Raw genomic sequence first — 15,563 nt, forward strand, 5'->3', positions numbered from 1 at the left:
GACAGATCTACAGAAAAACTATCACAGAAATCTAACCCTAAATATCTGCTCCCCAGTGGGTATTTGGAGACTACTTTAACTTTAGTGCAGGGGTCGGCAACGTTCGGCACGCGGCTCGCCAGGGTAAGCACCCTGGCGGGCCAGGACAGTTTTATTTACCTACTGACGCAGCAGGTTCGGCCGATCGCGGCCCCCACTGGCTGCGGTTCACCGTCCTGGGCCAATGGGGGCGGTGAGAAGCACATTGAGACACTTCAATCTGTGACAGTTCCTCAGATTTGTCACCTACAAAAGCCAGCTCAAGTTTGGGAATCTCCCTAACATCCTCAGCCGTGAAGACTGAAGCAAAGAATCCATTTCGTTTCTCCGCAATGACTTTATTGTCTTTAAGCGCTCCTTTTGTATCTCGATCATCAAGGGGCCCCACTGGTTGTTTAGCAGGCTTCCTGCTTCTGATGTACTTAAAAAACATTTTGTTATTACCTTTGGAGTTTTTGGCTAGCTGTTCTTCAAACTCCTCTTTGGCTTTTCTTATTACATTCTTGCACTTAATTTGGCAGAGTTTATGCTCCTTTCTATTTGCCTCATTAGGATTTGACTTCCACTTTTTAAAGGAAGTCTTTTTATCTCTCACTGCTTCTTTTACATGGTTGTTAAGCCACGGTGGCTCTTTTTTAGTTCTTTTACTGTGTTTCTTAAATTGGGGTATACATTGAAGTTGGGCCTCTATTATGGTGTCTTTAAAAAGCGCCCATGCAGCTTGCAGGGATTTCACTTTAGTCACTGTATCTTTTAACTTCTGTTTAACTAACCCCCTCATTTTTGCATAGTTCCCCCTTTTGAAATTAAATGCCACAGTGTTGGGCTGTTGAGATGTTCTTCCCACCACAGGGATGTTGAATGCTATTGTATTATGGTCACTATTTCCAAGCGGTCCTGCTATAGTTACCTCTTGGACCAGCTCCTGCACTCCACTCAGGACTAAATCTAGAGTTGCCTCTCCCCTTGTGGGTTCCCGTACCAGCTGCTCCATGAAGCAGTCATTTAAAATATCGAGAAATTTTGTCTCTGCATTTCATCCTGAAGTGACATGTTCCCAGTCAATATGGGGATAATTGAAATCCCCCACTATTATTGAGTTCTTAATTTTGATAGCCTCTCTAATTTCCCTTAGCATTTCATCATCACTATCACCGTCCAATGGGAGTTGTGCTCCTAAGTGACTTCAGTGCTTCTGAAAGTTCCACACAAGTGTGGAACTCTTCAACACCATTTCTACAGAGCAGAACTGTATTTAAACTAAACAAGGGCTTAAGCCTGCTAACACATGTTGTTGCAGCAGCCAGGGCTTTCCCCCCCTTTCCCCCCCAAAGTTCTTCTGCTTTACTAAAGCTATCTCACTTGCTATTTGCACCCTCCACCTCGCCGCCTCCTCTTACCATCATCCAACCTTCACTTTGCTTCCTCTTCCCTTCTTTCGGCTGCTCAGTTCCACCTTCCTCCTTTTAATTCCTCATACCTCTCAACTCACTTGAGTATCTGTGTTATGTCTGCACTACAGTTTTAAGTTCTTCCCCAAAACAATTTCTCTCTTTTATAGCCTGTAAAGTGCCTAGCACATTAGGTCAGACAAGTAATATTTGTCACACCATCCAATATTTCCACTTTTGTCATTTGAAGGTATTCTCTATTATGTCTATCAAAAGGCCATATAGTAAATAAGTTTCCACTGTATGTCAAGGAAGTCTTGCCTGATATTACCTTTGGTAACCCTGGCAGCATCACCAAGAATCCACAAAGATAGGACGAAAATGTGGTGCTTTTTTGTTCCTGGAGATGACCAAGCTAGCCTAAATCAGGGGTGTTTAATCAGCCTCCTCTTTAACCTGTACAGCTAGCTTTCATGAACAATGAACCCCACACTTTGATATTTGTTTAAGTTAGTTCTGCTAATTGTTTGATCTTTGGGTAGGAAAGCTTAATGGTTAATGATGTGGATTAAGATGTAATGCAGAAATTTGCATCCCTGAAACTGTTTATTGGAGAACACAGTTTCTCCAATGGTTGAAGCTTGCCCTTCTAGCCTTACTCGGTAAGTTTGTTCTGAGAGCGAGGTTTTCCTTGAGCTACTTCTCTACAAAAACTTGACTACTCTTTTTCTCTGCTGTAAGAACTACAGTAATATTTTGTCTCTCTCATTCGCACACAGGATTCTGTCCAGTAACCATGGAGTTCCCTTAACTACTAGCTTTCAGCAATGCCAACATCCCTATTATGAAGATAGTGGACACATGTTCAGCAATCTAATTTATTCCATTCATGTGGTTTCTCTCCATACATGGGGAGTTCCTTGCACACACATGCTGCAGCCCCTGACACTTATCCTTTATTCTTATTTCAAATGCACTTAACTTCCATTTACTGATCACTTCAATTTTCCTTTTTCACCCTACTATTGCCTTCATTAATTGGTGCAATTCCCATCAGTGATGAAGCATCCCACTCAACCAAACCGGCACAGAGAAGGATTTCACTCTTAATTTTACACTTTGTAAAACTGGTGGTGAAATGCACTGACATCACCTTCTTTGGGTCTATTTCCTTTTAAAAAGGCCTTTAAATGGATCGTACTCATCACCTTTATTTCCTTACTTGTGCTGAGGACACCCTTCCCCCAGAACTGTCTGCAGCCTCTGGGAAGCTGGTCTGCTAGATCCTTTGGGAGTGGCAAGCAGAAGCTATTGCTGAGGATCATTGCCTGCTCCTCCAGAATATTTACTGAGCCCACAATACATCAGCAACAGATAGAGAGAATGGAGAGGACTATCTCTGGCAGCTCTGGGAGACCCAAGCTGTAGACGGTTTACATTGTTAGCCCCTTGGTGAATTAGCCTTCAATAGACTTTCCTCCTCCTTTACACTGATCAGTAAAAGGACAGAAACGAAGTCAAGCCTTTCAAGTCCTTCCTTCATCTCCCTACCACCCAAGATCCTTGTTGCCTCAGGGAGGGAGGCACCAAATCCCCTACTCCGAGAAGGAAGTAAAGGATTTTTGTGGGGAAGAAATATCTAAGAACTGGCACAAGACTCAGCTCAGTTTCTATCCACCTAGAACAGCACAGAGGGAAACTGGAAGCCATAGATGGTTAATCCACAGGGGTCACTGGGAGTTAAGCCCACTGTAGACTTGAGGCTCTTGGAACTGCTACAGGCACACCCCTTATTATTCCAGCTGCTCACTGGTCTTCTGGGGTATTAAATAACTTGAAGCAAAAAGCACACACTCTTTTCAGCAGCATCCCGTGCTTGTGGTTCCTTGCTGCACCTGGGACTGTCAGCCCGAATCAGAAAGTTACAGTGTACAAGAGAAAGAATCAGTTTAGACATTCCACCCCCTCCCCACCAAAAGTCACAGGTGTTTTTCTCGCAAGCTACCAGACCCTATAACCACATCTCAGCTTCACATGCTTAGTGTGTATAAACAGAGCAGAGTCACTTTAAGCACCAAGTTATTTATTTATAGGTATCATTCCCATGGAAGAGAGATTTTACAGAAAGCTAAACCTTACTTTTCAATATAAACAAAGCTAGGGTTGGGCTCCATACAGTTTCTTAAGGCAAAGAATTCTATAGCCAGCATCCTACTACTAGGAAAGCTATGTTCCCAGAAACTGATAACCTAAATTTAGATCTTTATAGCCACATCAACTATACTCTGGAGTGCAATTACTTTGGAAGGCCACAGAAGGTGAGGCAATTTCTCTAGTAGCCAGGTCCCTCTCTCTTATAGCTCTGGAGCTAGGCCAGTACTTTATACAGTAACTCCTCACTTAACATTGTAGTTATGTTCCTGAAAAATGCGACTTTAAGCGAAACAATGTTAAGCGAATCCAATTTCCCCATAAGAATTAACGTAAATGGGGAGGGTTAGGTTCCAGGGAAATTTTTTTCACCAGACAAAAAGCTATATATATATATATATATATATATATATATACACACACACACACACACACACACACACAGAGTATACGTTTTAAACAAACAATTTAATACTATTATCAGCTATGATGATTGTGAAGCTTGGTTGAGGTGGTGAAGTTAGATGGTGGGATATTTCCCTGGGAATGCCTTACTGCTAAATCAGTGGTTCTCAGACTTTTGTACTGGTGACCCCTTTCACATAGCAAGCCTCTGAGTGCGACCCCCTCCATATAAATTAAAAATATTTTTTTATATATTTAACACCATTATAAATGCTGGAGGCAAAGCAGGGTTTGGGGTGGAGGCTGACAGCTCAGAAACCCCCCCCCCATGTAATAACCTCATGACCCCTTGAGGGATCCCGACCCCCAGTTTGAGAATCCCTGTGCTAAATGATGAACTAGCATTCGGCTGAGTCCTCAAGGGTTAACACGTTGTTAATGTAGCCTCAACAAGGCAGCATGGATGGAGAGGAGGGGAAATAGCATAGCAGACAGAGACAGACACACACCTTGTGTATGGGAGGAGAGAGAGAAATGAACACTGCCCCTTTAAGTAAGCTGACCCACTCTTAAGCACATTGTCTTTTTAAGTGGATCAGGAAGTTGAGACAGCAGCTGCTGCCCCAAGCTTTCCTCTGTCTCTATCCGTCTGTGTCCCCACCCTGCTCTATATGGAGAAGAAGGGGTAAACGGGGTGTAGGAGCAGGGGGGAGGGGACACCCTGACATTAGACACTCCCCCTCCCCCGCACAGCAAGCAGGAGGCTTAGGGAGCAGCTCCAAGGCAGAGGGCAGGAGCAGCACATGGCAGTGGGGTGAGGAACAGCTGCAATTGCTAGCCTGCTGGCACCTGCTGCACAGGGAACTTAGGGGAGCAGGGAGCTGATAGGGGGGCTGCTGGTTCACCCTGGTTCCAAGCCCCCACCAGCTAGCTGCAACAGGCTGTTCTTCCTGCAAGCAGTGGATAAAGCAGGCGGCTGCCAAACGATGTTAGAAGGGAGCATTGCACAACTTTAAACGAGCATGTTCCCTAATTGATCAGCAACGTAACAACGAAACAACGTTAACCGGGACGACTTTAAGTGAGGAGTTACTGTATTCTGTTCAGAAGTGAACAAGGAAACTAGTGGAGTTCAGATGTAAACAGGTGTGAGGAGTCTGTGGCTTCTGTTTCATGTACAAAAGTAGGCCAATGTGGAAAGTGTATGTGTCTGCCTGGCCAGTCAGAGAGGAAAGAAATCCATCTGTGAGAAACCTATATGGGGAAAAGTTCTGCATGACTTGGACTTCATACTAATTTGAGAATCTGGTCTAATGTTGTCTATTATTAGTGAGGTTAGACTACTGGTAAGTAAGATGATCTCTGTAAAACCCACTACAGTTACAAATCTTACAAAACTAAGGCCTTGTCTACACTACCAGGGTAAGTCGACTTAAGTTACGCTACTCCAGATGCCTGACGTAGCTTAGGTCGACTTACCGCAGTGTCTTTACTGCGCTGCGTCGATGCTCTCTGGTCAACTTACCTTGCTCCTCTCGGGAAGCTGGAGTATCAGAGTCAACTGGAGAGCGCTCTACCATCGATTTAGCGGGTCTTCACTAGACCCGCTAAATCGACATCCGCTGCGTTGATCTCTCAGTAGTGAAGACAAGCCCTAAGGAACTATTTTGGATTATCAAACAAAAACCTACAGACCAGTTTTTGAACATTCCACTTAGTTCACAATATTTTAGCCAGCCAGCCAGCCAAAGTTCATAACGCCATAAGTAATTATGTCTTCCTCCAGTTGAGCTTTAGCTACCTGTTCTTTATCCCTCCATTTATCTCTTCCAGGTATTAAAACATCTTGGTGATAAGGGGGGCACAGCTGGCGAAGTACAGTAACTCCTCACTTAAAGTCGTTCCGGTTAACGTTGTTTCGTTGTTAAATTGCTAATCAGAGAACATGCTCGTTTAAAGTTGCGCAATGCTCCCTTATAACGTCCTTTGGCAGCCGCCTGCTTTGTCCACTGCTTGCAGAAAGAGCAGCCCATTAGAGCTAGCTGGTGGGGGCTTGGAACCAGGGTGGACTGCCAGCCCCCCTATCAGCTCCCCATTCCCCATAGGGCAGGCTATCAATTGCCAGCAGTTCAGCTGTCACTCCCCCCACTGCCATGTGCTGCTCCTGCCCTCTGCCTTGGAGCTGCTCTCCAGAGCCTCCTGCCTGCTGGGCGGGGGGGGGGGGGTGGTAGGGGAGGAGAGAAGGGAGTTTGAGGGGGCTAATGTATCAGGGTGTCCCCTTCACCCCTGCTCCAGCACCCCGCTTACCCCATTTCCAAAGAGCAGGGGGGGAAACACGACATGGCTCAGGATGGAGGGAGCTTGCTGGCAGGAGCCGCTGTCTCAACTTGCTGATCTATTTAAAAAGGCAGTTACTTAGAGTGGGGTCAGCATACTTAAAGGGGCAATGCGCATCTCTCTCTCATACACACACAGTGTATCTCTCTGTCTGCCATGCTGTCTCCCCTCCCTTCATTTGTGCTGTCTTGTAGAGTGTGAGGCTACATTAATAACGTGTTAACCCTTGAGGGCTCAGCCAATTGCTAGTTCATCATTTTGCAGTAAGGCATTCCCTGGGAAATATCCCACCCTCTGACTTCACCACCTCAACCAAGCTTCACCATCATCATCGCTGTGTACCAGTATTAAATTGTGTGTTTAAAACTTATACTCTGTGTGTGTGTTTATGTACACACACACACTATATAATGAATAGTATTTTGTCTGGTGAAAAAAAATTTCCCTGGAACCTAACCCCCTCTATATACATTAATTCTCATGGGGATTTGGATTCGCTTAACATCGTTTTGCTTAAAGTCGCATTTTTCAGGAACATAACTACAATGTTAAGCGAGGAGTTACTGTAGTCAAGTATCATCTGCACATTAAAAGTACTGGTAGCATGAGTCCATGATATTGCACATCCTGAGAGGTCTCATGCAGATATTTAGAGAGGAAAGAATATTGTGTATTATGGGGAGCCACAAAATAGAGGGACCTGCTTGGTTATAAGCAAGTGTCCTTCATGACTCCAAGGGATCCAAGCACCTACCCTATTGTGATCCAGCAAAGACATCCAGCACTGTTTCTCATCTGAGGCCATAAGATTCATCAGAATTAGCAGGGCCTTTGCTATATCATGTTCTGCCCTAAAAAAATATTGTGAAGGATATGCAATGCTGATGAAGGACAAATGATGCTGGAGCTTAGATGCCACCACTTTCTTGATTAACTTGCCAAAAAAAGAAATGCTAAGTAGTTTAAGAGGTGCTCATGAATTTAGTTTCAAGAATTCTAACAACAACTGTGTCTTATTTTCAGCTCTCTCTCTCTCATCTGTAGGGCCCTACCAAATTCACAGTCCATTTTGGTCACTTTCACATTCATGGGATTTTTAAAATAGCAAATTTCATGATTTCAGCTATTTAAATCTCAAATTTCACAGTGTTGTAATTGTTGGGGTCCTGACTCAAAAAGGAGTTGTGTGTGTGTGTGTGTGTGGGGGGGGGGCGGTTGCAAGGCTATTATAGGGAGGTTGCAGTGCTGCTACCCTTACTTTTGCGCTGCTGCTGGTACTGCCTTCAGAGCTGGGCAGCTGGAGAGCAGCGACTGCTGGCCGGGATACCGGCCCTGAAGGCAGAGTTGCTGTCAGCAGCAGAGCAGAAGTAAGGATGGCATAGTATGGTATTGCCACCCTTACTTATGCAATGCTGCCTGCAGAGCTGGGCCCTAAGTCAGCATCTGACACTCTCCAGCCGCCCTGCTCTGAAGGCAGCAGCACAGAAATAAGGGTGGCATAGTATAGTATTACCACCCTTACTTCTGCACTGCTGCTGGCAGGGTGCTGCCTTCAGAGCTGGGCGCCTGGCCAACAGCCACCGCTCTCCAGCCACCCAGCTCTGAAGGCAGTGCACAAGTAAGGGTGGTGATACTGCGACCCCCCTAAAATAACCTAGTGAACCGCCAGCAACTCCCTTTTGTGTCAGGACCCCCAATTTGAGAAACGCTGGTCTCCTCTGTGAAATCGGTATAGTACAGGATAAAAGCACATAGAAGACCAGATTTCATGGTCTGTGACGTGTTTTTCATGGCCATGAATTTTGTATGGCCCTATTCATCTGTGTTTTAATCATAATGGGTTTTAGGATATGTCCTTTCCTGTTGTTCAGCAATATGGTTTTAAAACAGCTGGCTATGAAGGAAGACTTCTTTAAGAGATGTATACGCCACCTGCCAATAAAGCTTTTAAATCTATTTGGAAAAGCCAATGCAGGTCAAGGCCAGCCTCTTCAGAAGTTGCTGGTACTCTGCATCCATTTTCATTTGATTCTTCTTTCATGGTGTTATAAATTTAAAATGCTGTTTAGTTTTCTGAAACAGCTATAAGAATTCCCAGTGTAGTTCAGAAAACAAGTTTACATTAACTTATGTTTAAGAATTTGTAAGTTTCAATCCAAGCAACTAAAAAAAATAAAATAAAAAGGAAAGAACGATTATAATGAAGATTTCAGGTGCACTCTGCATATTCTCCCAGTAAAGTAATTCAAAGACTGATGCTTGAGTAAAGCTGGTTTTGAAGACAACCCATGTAGAACTCTGCAACCACATCCAGCATGCAAACTGCCATCTTGAAGTAATACTCAAACAACTATTTTATATTCAAGCAGACCATCAAGCATTTCTTGGGAGGCAGCAGGAGATAGAAAGTGCTTCTGTCCCAGAGCTTTAAAAACATCATTATTACCTTTAAAAAAGGTATTATTCCAATGCACGATCGTCTTTGGCTCTTCCATGCCATGTTCATCCAAAGGGGATTCAATCACTCTGAATGGTCTTCTATGTCTTCCAATATCACAGCTGTAATTAGCAGCTTTGAGACAAGTTCTATTCTGTAGCCATGTAGTTCACTTATTCGTACAAATAAGAGGTTTTAACAATCATTTTCCATGTTACGAAGCAATCCCATCTTGATTATGGGAAATTGAACTGTATTAAGTTAGCTACATGTTGACTTCATTTGTATTAAAAACATATCTTTTTGCACTGTTTTGTTTTCTCCCTATTGCCTATAAGACTCTTGCAAAAGTCAACATTTAGAACACTTATTTACCTCTCTTCCAAAAGGAGAAATTAACATGCCCATATTTGTTTATAAACTTAAGTAGCATCTTAGGTTAGCATTTCTTTTTAGAAGAGAAGCAACCTTAAAGGCCACACAGTTCTGGGAATTCCGACACTCCATCAATTGCTACTGCAAAACATTCAGACGGAAAACAAAATACTGAGCCAAGCCCTGAGTCATGATGAGTATAGGCACATGCCAACAAACTGATGGCCAGCAGTAGGAGCACAGGGCAGACGTTAGCTTTCCTGATTCTGGACACTGGCACACTGGAAATGCTGCTCCCTAGGCCTTCCATGCAGGGACGTAGCCAAAGAGTCTGGGGCACGGTCCGCAAGTTGACAAATGTTCCCTGTCTCAGTAATGGCTGCTATGCCATCACTCCCTTCTGCCCTCGACTATTCTGTCTCTTTGTTGAAATAGAATGATAGTATGGCAAGCTTGCTAGTAGCCTATGTACAGGTGCCTGTTAAACGCAGCTTACAATAGCACACATATCCACTTATGGAGGAAGAGAGGGTAGCTACACCACTTTTCATGCTCTTAACAGAATGCAGTCCATCGTTTTTGTCACAGTTCAGTGCCAGTTGCACCTTTTAGACCTTTCCCTTGTCTCTGCACCCCTCCCCCACATATTAGGCCTCTTGTCTTCACCTGTCCTGGGACAGAGCCTTATGTTTCTCCCATTCTTAGGGAGTTGTTTCTATGCTGCCCTGATGTAGGATTAACAGGGCGGTGGGGAAGGGGGAGGGCTAAATATCAGTGCGTACCGAAGTAACTCCCCTATGTGGATGCTGCAGTCACAAACTAAAACGTTCCTAGTTCACGTTAATATAGCCCTGTTTGAAGAGGATTACATTAATGCAAACTAGGAACCTGTTACTTTGCACCCACAGCATCCACCTGGGGGAGTTACTGCGCAGCACTTCAGTAGGCACTGCTATTCACACCCGCATATGTGCCAACTGTGATTACTCAGCGTCTGATGAGGTTTGGTGTTGTGACCACTAGTGAAAATAGCTTTCTCAAAACAAATAGTTTAATCCCAGCAGTAGGAACACTGCATAACAAAAGAAAAGGGTTTTAACAAAACCATCTTACCTAAGGTTTAGGTGGGCCTAGTTTCCCAGGCTCCAGAAGTGGGGGTTTCAGTCCTTTTGCCTATCTTCCACACACACCCTGAGCCCCACTTCAGGGTTGTGCTTTTATCCCTCCTAAAGTTCTTTGTTACAGTTTCTGCCTGGGCCTATCACGTCACCCCTGTACCAAGCCAGGACGTTGAAATCAGCATGTTCAGAGTAAACTTCAAAAAGCAAATGACACCTCCGTGGTCCATTCAGTGAACGGTGCTGTCTGAAACTATTAACTACTTTTCTGCCTGCCTGGAATTAACCCCTTGTAATCAATACAGCAAAGGAGACAACAACAGTCAAACAGATGAATCTATTCATAAAACATTTCAAGGATCTCCCACATCCTTCACAGTTTTGTTCAATTTCCTATAAAAAGACCTTTTTGAAAAAACTAGAGAGAAACCAGAGGGTTTTTATGTCAAATTATAACATTTTAATCAAAATTCAGGTTTAAAAATCATATCTTACTCCAAAAAAATTAAAATTTCCCCTCACTAAGATTCCATGCAACATGCACAGAACCTTGAATTTATATTTTACATAACATTTAATCATTACCAGTTATCCCAATACAGTTACATCACTGGTTTGGGAGAAGAGATTTAGGCAATTTTAGTTTAGTGATCCATCTAGATTACCTGCAAATTAACATCCTCATTTAAATGCACGGTTTTTGTATTTTGTTTAGTTTTTTTTTTTTTAAATGGTACGTGACCTCAGATGAATCAGAGAACTACATTATGGGATATGCACTTTCACTTATCAGAAGAAATGCTTTAATGCCTTCCAGCAGTTTTAAAACTGGTAGAAAATGAAAAAGTAAAGAAATGTATTTCATTAAAAAGTTTATTGGTTGAGCGCAGCACTTACAGACAGTCTCTGCTATTAAAAACAGAATTTTATTAAATTAATGTTTATCCCTAAGGGGGATTTTGTTTAAAAAAAAAAAGATTTGCCAAGATTAATGATGACTAGAAAATTTGCAAGGAACAACAGAAATTTTAACATTGAAAGTAAATGCAAATAAATGTTCATTTCTCCAGGGGAGCTTTGAGGTTTGCCGACACGAGGTGCAGTGGATAATTGCATTGTGGTTTAGCAGTTAAAACACGTACTTTGATTGTCTGGCTGGAGATGTCAGCTGCTCACACAGCTGTGAATCAGACAAGGTCGGAGATGATGAGAGCTGGCAATGTTTCAGCATCATAATAATCAATTTGTATCATCAGCAGTATGATTGGTACTCCATGCTGTCATGCAGCTCTCTCACTGAAGTTCATTAAGGCTCCCAGGAAGAATAATTATGCTGCTGCTTCTTCACCCTGCCCCACTTCATTGTATTACCTGACAATCCTGGGGCTTCCCTACTCAGTTAGAGGCTTTCTCCCACCTGAGCACCTCTCAGCCTTGAGCTACTTTCCTAGAATAAAAATTCATTGTTTCATAGAAAATTCAATCAGAATATTTTATGGCCTCTGTTATTCTAGACCTGAAATCCTACCAGTCATTACAAGTATTTGTTTTATTTCATGGACTAACTTATTGAACAGATAGACAGTCTGCAATAGCACCATCTATACAGGTCTAAAAAGAGCTGTGCCATTTTACAATGCATTATGGTATAATGGACAGCTTACAAACTGCTATTAAAAAGCATAAAGCATTTCAAGGATCTCCCACATCCCTCACAGTTTTGTTCGATGTCCTATAAAAAGACCTTTTTTAAAAAAAATAGAGAGAATCCAGAGGGTTTTTAATTTCTCTCTCTACTCCGTTCATTCAAAAACTAAATTATCTGCTAATATTCTGATAACTTGCAGGAAAAAGTGTCTGTAGACATGTCAGAATTTAAGTTTTCTATACTGTACTTTTCTGATCAAGTCTTTACATTTGACAGTAAACATTAAAATCCTTTAACAACAACAATCTAAAGGATGTGAAAATCAGAAGGGTGCTCATATAGCGTACTCAGGACATTCGATCAAAGGGCTTGAAAAAATCTGCTCAGAGAATAGGAGACACCTTCTCTGGCAAGCGTGGGGACATAAATCATTGGTGTTAGAAATCTTAAAGATGAAAGTTTTAAAATTTGTTAAAGTTATTACTTAGCTTTTCTAGATGCAAAGGATCTTCTTAACAAGAACCAATGTAAACTGATGATACAATGCTGCCTTCCTACAGCTGCAGTGCCTCTACTGGTACACAGGTTTACCAGTCAGTTGAGTGAAATTAACAGGACATTGGTCAGTTTCACTAGTGGCTATTTAGACCCTTATGGGAAACAATGAGACTGTTAAGAATCATGTCAATTTCCTGTTGCTGTTTGAGCTTTGAGTGAAGCAGAAGACTGGAGTGATTTATGGAGGAGTAAAGCAACTACAAAAAGGCTGGGGGGAAAAATGAATTGAGTAGAAGAGAACCATCTGTCTTGTAACATCCAGGAAACACTGGAAGAGGGAGAAAAAAATAAAGCTTCTTCTCTTACCCAACAGCTAGAAGCAGAACACTCGAGCTCTGCGCGGCACTAATTTTTTCCCCCCCCTCCCATCCCGCTCCACAATACCCACTCCCACCCGCTTCTGCATTGTTTCTTGCATTTTTATCCTGTTCCCACCCACAAAAACCTTAGATCCCGCAAATCCTGCAAGAGAGAGAGAGAGCTTCACCTTGCCACTAAAAATAAATAGGGTCTGTTATTATATAAACGTACTTCAGACAATTTTTACCACTAAAAGAATAAAACAAATCTTGCTTAAACCTTGTTATAATACACATCAAATTTCTTTCTATCCCATGCTTAAATTTAAGTATTTAAATCTTTCTTTAAAAACAAATGGCTGAAGTTCTATTTATGACAAACTGAGAAGAGATTTAGTGTTTTCCTGCAAATTACCAGTCTGGGGTATTTTTGCCCATCCAATCCCACCCACAACAAAGTACATTTTACCTGCTCCGGCTGTTATCCCAGTCCCACTGCAGGGCTCTACAGAACACCACTTCTACAAGCCACAGGCTGGTTTGAAAAGTCAAATCTCCAGAGTCCAGAAAATTTCAGTTATTCATTTTAACTGAATAAGAAAGTGTCAAAATCTCTCAAGCAAATACTACACAGATAGTCATAAAGGAGTACTGAAGAGATGTGAATCAAGATAAAGCTAGAGTGCCTTGTGGGGTCACCAAAACCTTAAGTCACGTAAGTACACACACTTAGCTTCTTGAATTATATTTTATCTACTATGCTTGAAGGAAGACAGTTTGTTAATCATTTCTGTTCCTCTGGTCTACTACATTACTGAACTATGATTGCATTTGTCAAAAGAGAAATAGAAAAAGAGTTCTACTGTAAACAGACAAAGTTTAAAGTGATCTGAACTGCTGCATTAACGCCATCACAATTCCAATACCCAATCATCATTTCTACTCCAGTCCCTTTAAGGCTTATCTGGACTGGGAAAATGAGTAGTAGGGTTAACCATGACCAGATAACATATTTCTACCACTAGGTGCCAGGTGTTTTAAAACATATTACTGTAATTTATGTTAACTAACATATTAGAACACCATTCATTTCCCAGTGTAGACGAGCCCTTGGCATGGATTTAACTAAGGGCACGTCTTCACTACCCGCCGGATCGGCGGGTAGCAATCGATCTATTGGGGATCAACTTATCGCGTCTAGTGAAGATGCGATAAAATCGATCCCCGATGGCTCTGCCGTTGACTCTGGAAATCCACCGCGGCAAGAGGCGGAAGCGGAGTCGACGGCGATGTGGCAACGGTCGACTCACCGCCGTCCTCACAGCCAGGAAAGTCGACCTAAAATACGCAACTTCAGCTACGCTATTCATGTAGCTGAAGTTGCGTATCTTAGGTCGCCTCCCCCGTAGTGTAGACCTAGCCTAAAAGCGTGTGTTTAAATTTATTTAGTTAAACCAATGCAAGTCCCTGTATGGACACGCTTATCTGTTAAAAATCATTTATCCCAGTTTGGCTTGCACCATAACTTTACCAGTGCAAACTAAACAGATAAGCCAGGTTTAAAAATGAAATACATATGGTTTTGACCAGTTTAACTAAACTGGCTTAAATATCACACCTTTAGCATAACTGCAGCAAGCTTGTGTATACAGCAGGTCTTAATTAGAATGATATAAGAGTTATTTTGCAATGTGGGAAGTGTAGCTCTCTGACATCATACCCGTGAGCTAAGACTGTTTTACTATCCAACAATAGGTTTCAGAGGAGTAGCCATGCTAGTCTGTATCAGTAAAAACAACGAGGAGTCCTTGTGGCACCTTAGAGACTAACATTTATTTGGGCATAAGCTTTCGTGGGCTATAACCCACTTCATCAGATGCATGGAGTGGAAAATACAGTAAGCAGGTATAAATAACGAGAAACTGCAGAATTGGAATTAATTTTCAAACTTGACACCATTAAATTAGGCCTGAATAAAGGCTGGGAGTTGCTGGGTCACTACAAAAAATAATTTTCCCACTGCTGATACTCACACCTTCTTGTTAACTGTTGAGAATGGGCCACATCCACCCTAACTGAATTGGCCTCGTTAGCACTGACCCCTTACACACACACTTGGTAAGGCAACTCCCATCTTTTCATGTGTTGTATATTTATACCTGCTTACTGTATTTTCCACTTCATGCATCTGATGAAGTGGGTTATAGCCCACAAAAGCTTATGCCCAAATAAATATGTTAGTCTCTAAGGTGTCACAAGGACTCCATGTTGTTTTTATCCAACAATAGAAATTTTGCTATATTTCATTTTTTTTTGGGGGGGGGGGTTCTTTAGGCCAATAGAGATCTGAGACTCATGTATCAACATAACCCGCTCACTGTAAATATTTATTCAAAACACTAAGTGCTTTGCAAAGGATCCCAGATTGAAAAATGAAGTAAATTACTATAAAAGGAAAACCATTAGTAACCCTACCAATTCCTTGTGCTTATATGAACTCTGATTGACTTGGAAAATGTACATTAAAAATGATATATAGTGTTATCTGGCAAATAAAAAAAAATTAAAGCTCATTTCATTTATTTCCTTCAGACATAATTTAAGTTAAAATTCTTCTAAAATGCAAGAGTAAAGTCTGCAAATAGGAACCTTTAATGTCAATTAATCAAATCAGCCCAAGATGAGATATATATATTTTTTTAATGCTAGTGATGAAACTTTATCTTCAGTGTTACAGGAAATAGACAATTACCTCTGTATCAGGTAAAAAGTTTTGACAAGCTCTGTGTTCAATAGATACCAGTA

The 15,563-nt window shown here is 42.0% G+C and overlaps 1 protein-coding gene across 1 annotated transcript in view; it reads right to left on the reverse strand.

The window, feature by feature from the left end:
- PPM1L (protein phosphatase, Mg2+/Mn2+ dependent 1L) overlaps positions 1–15,563 on the reverse strand; it is a 196,869-nt gene that overhangs the window by 175,579 nt on the left and 5,727 nt on the right. The gene's annotated exons all lie outside the window — the stretch shown is intronic.

Source organism: Malaclemys terrapin, chromosome 9 (genome assembly GCF_027887155.1).
Source record: "Malaclemys terrapin pileata isolate rMalTer1 chromosome 9, rMalTer1.hap1, whole genome shotgun sequence".
Lineage (NCBI taxonomy): Eukaryota > Metazoa > Chordata > Testudines > Emydidae > Malaclemys > Malaclemys terrapin.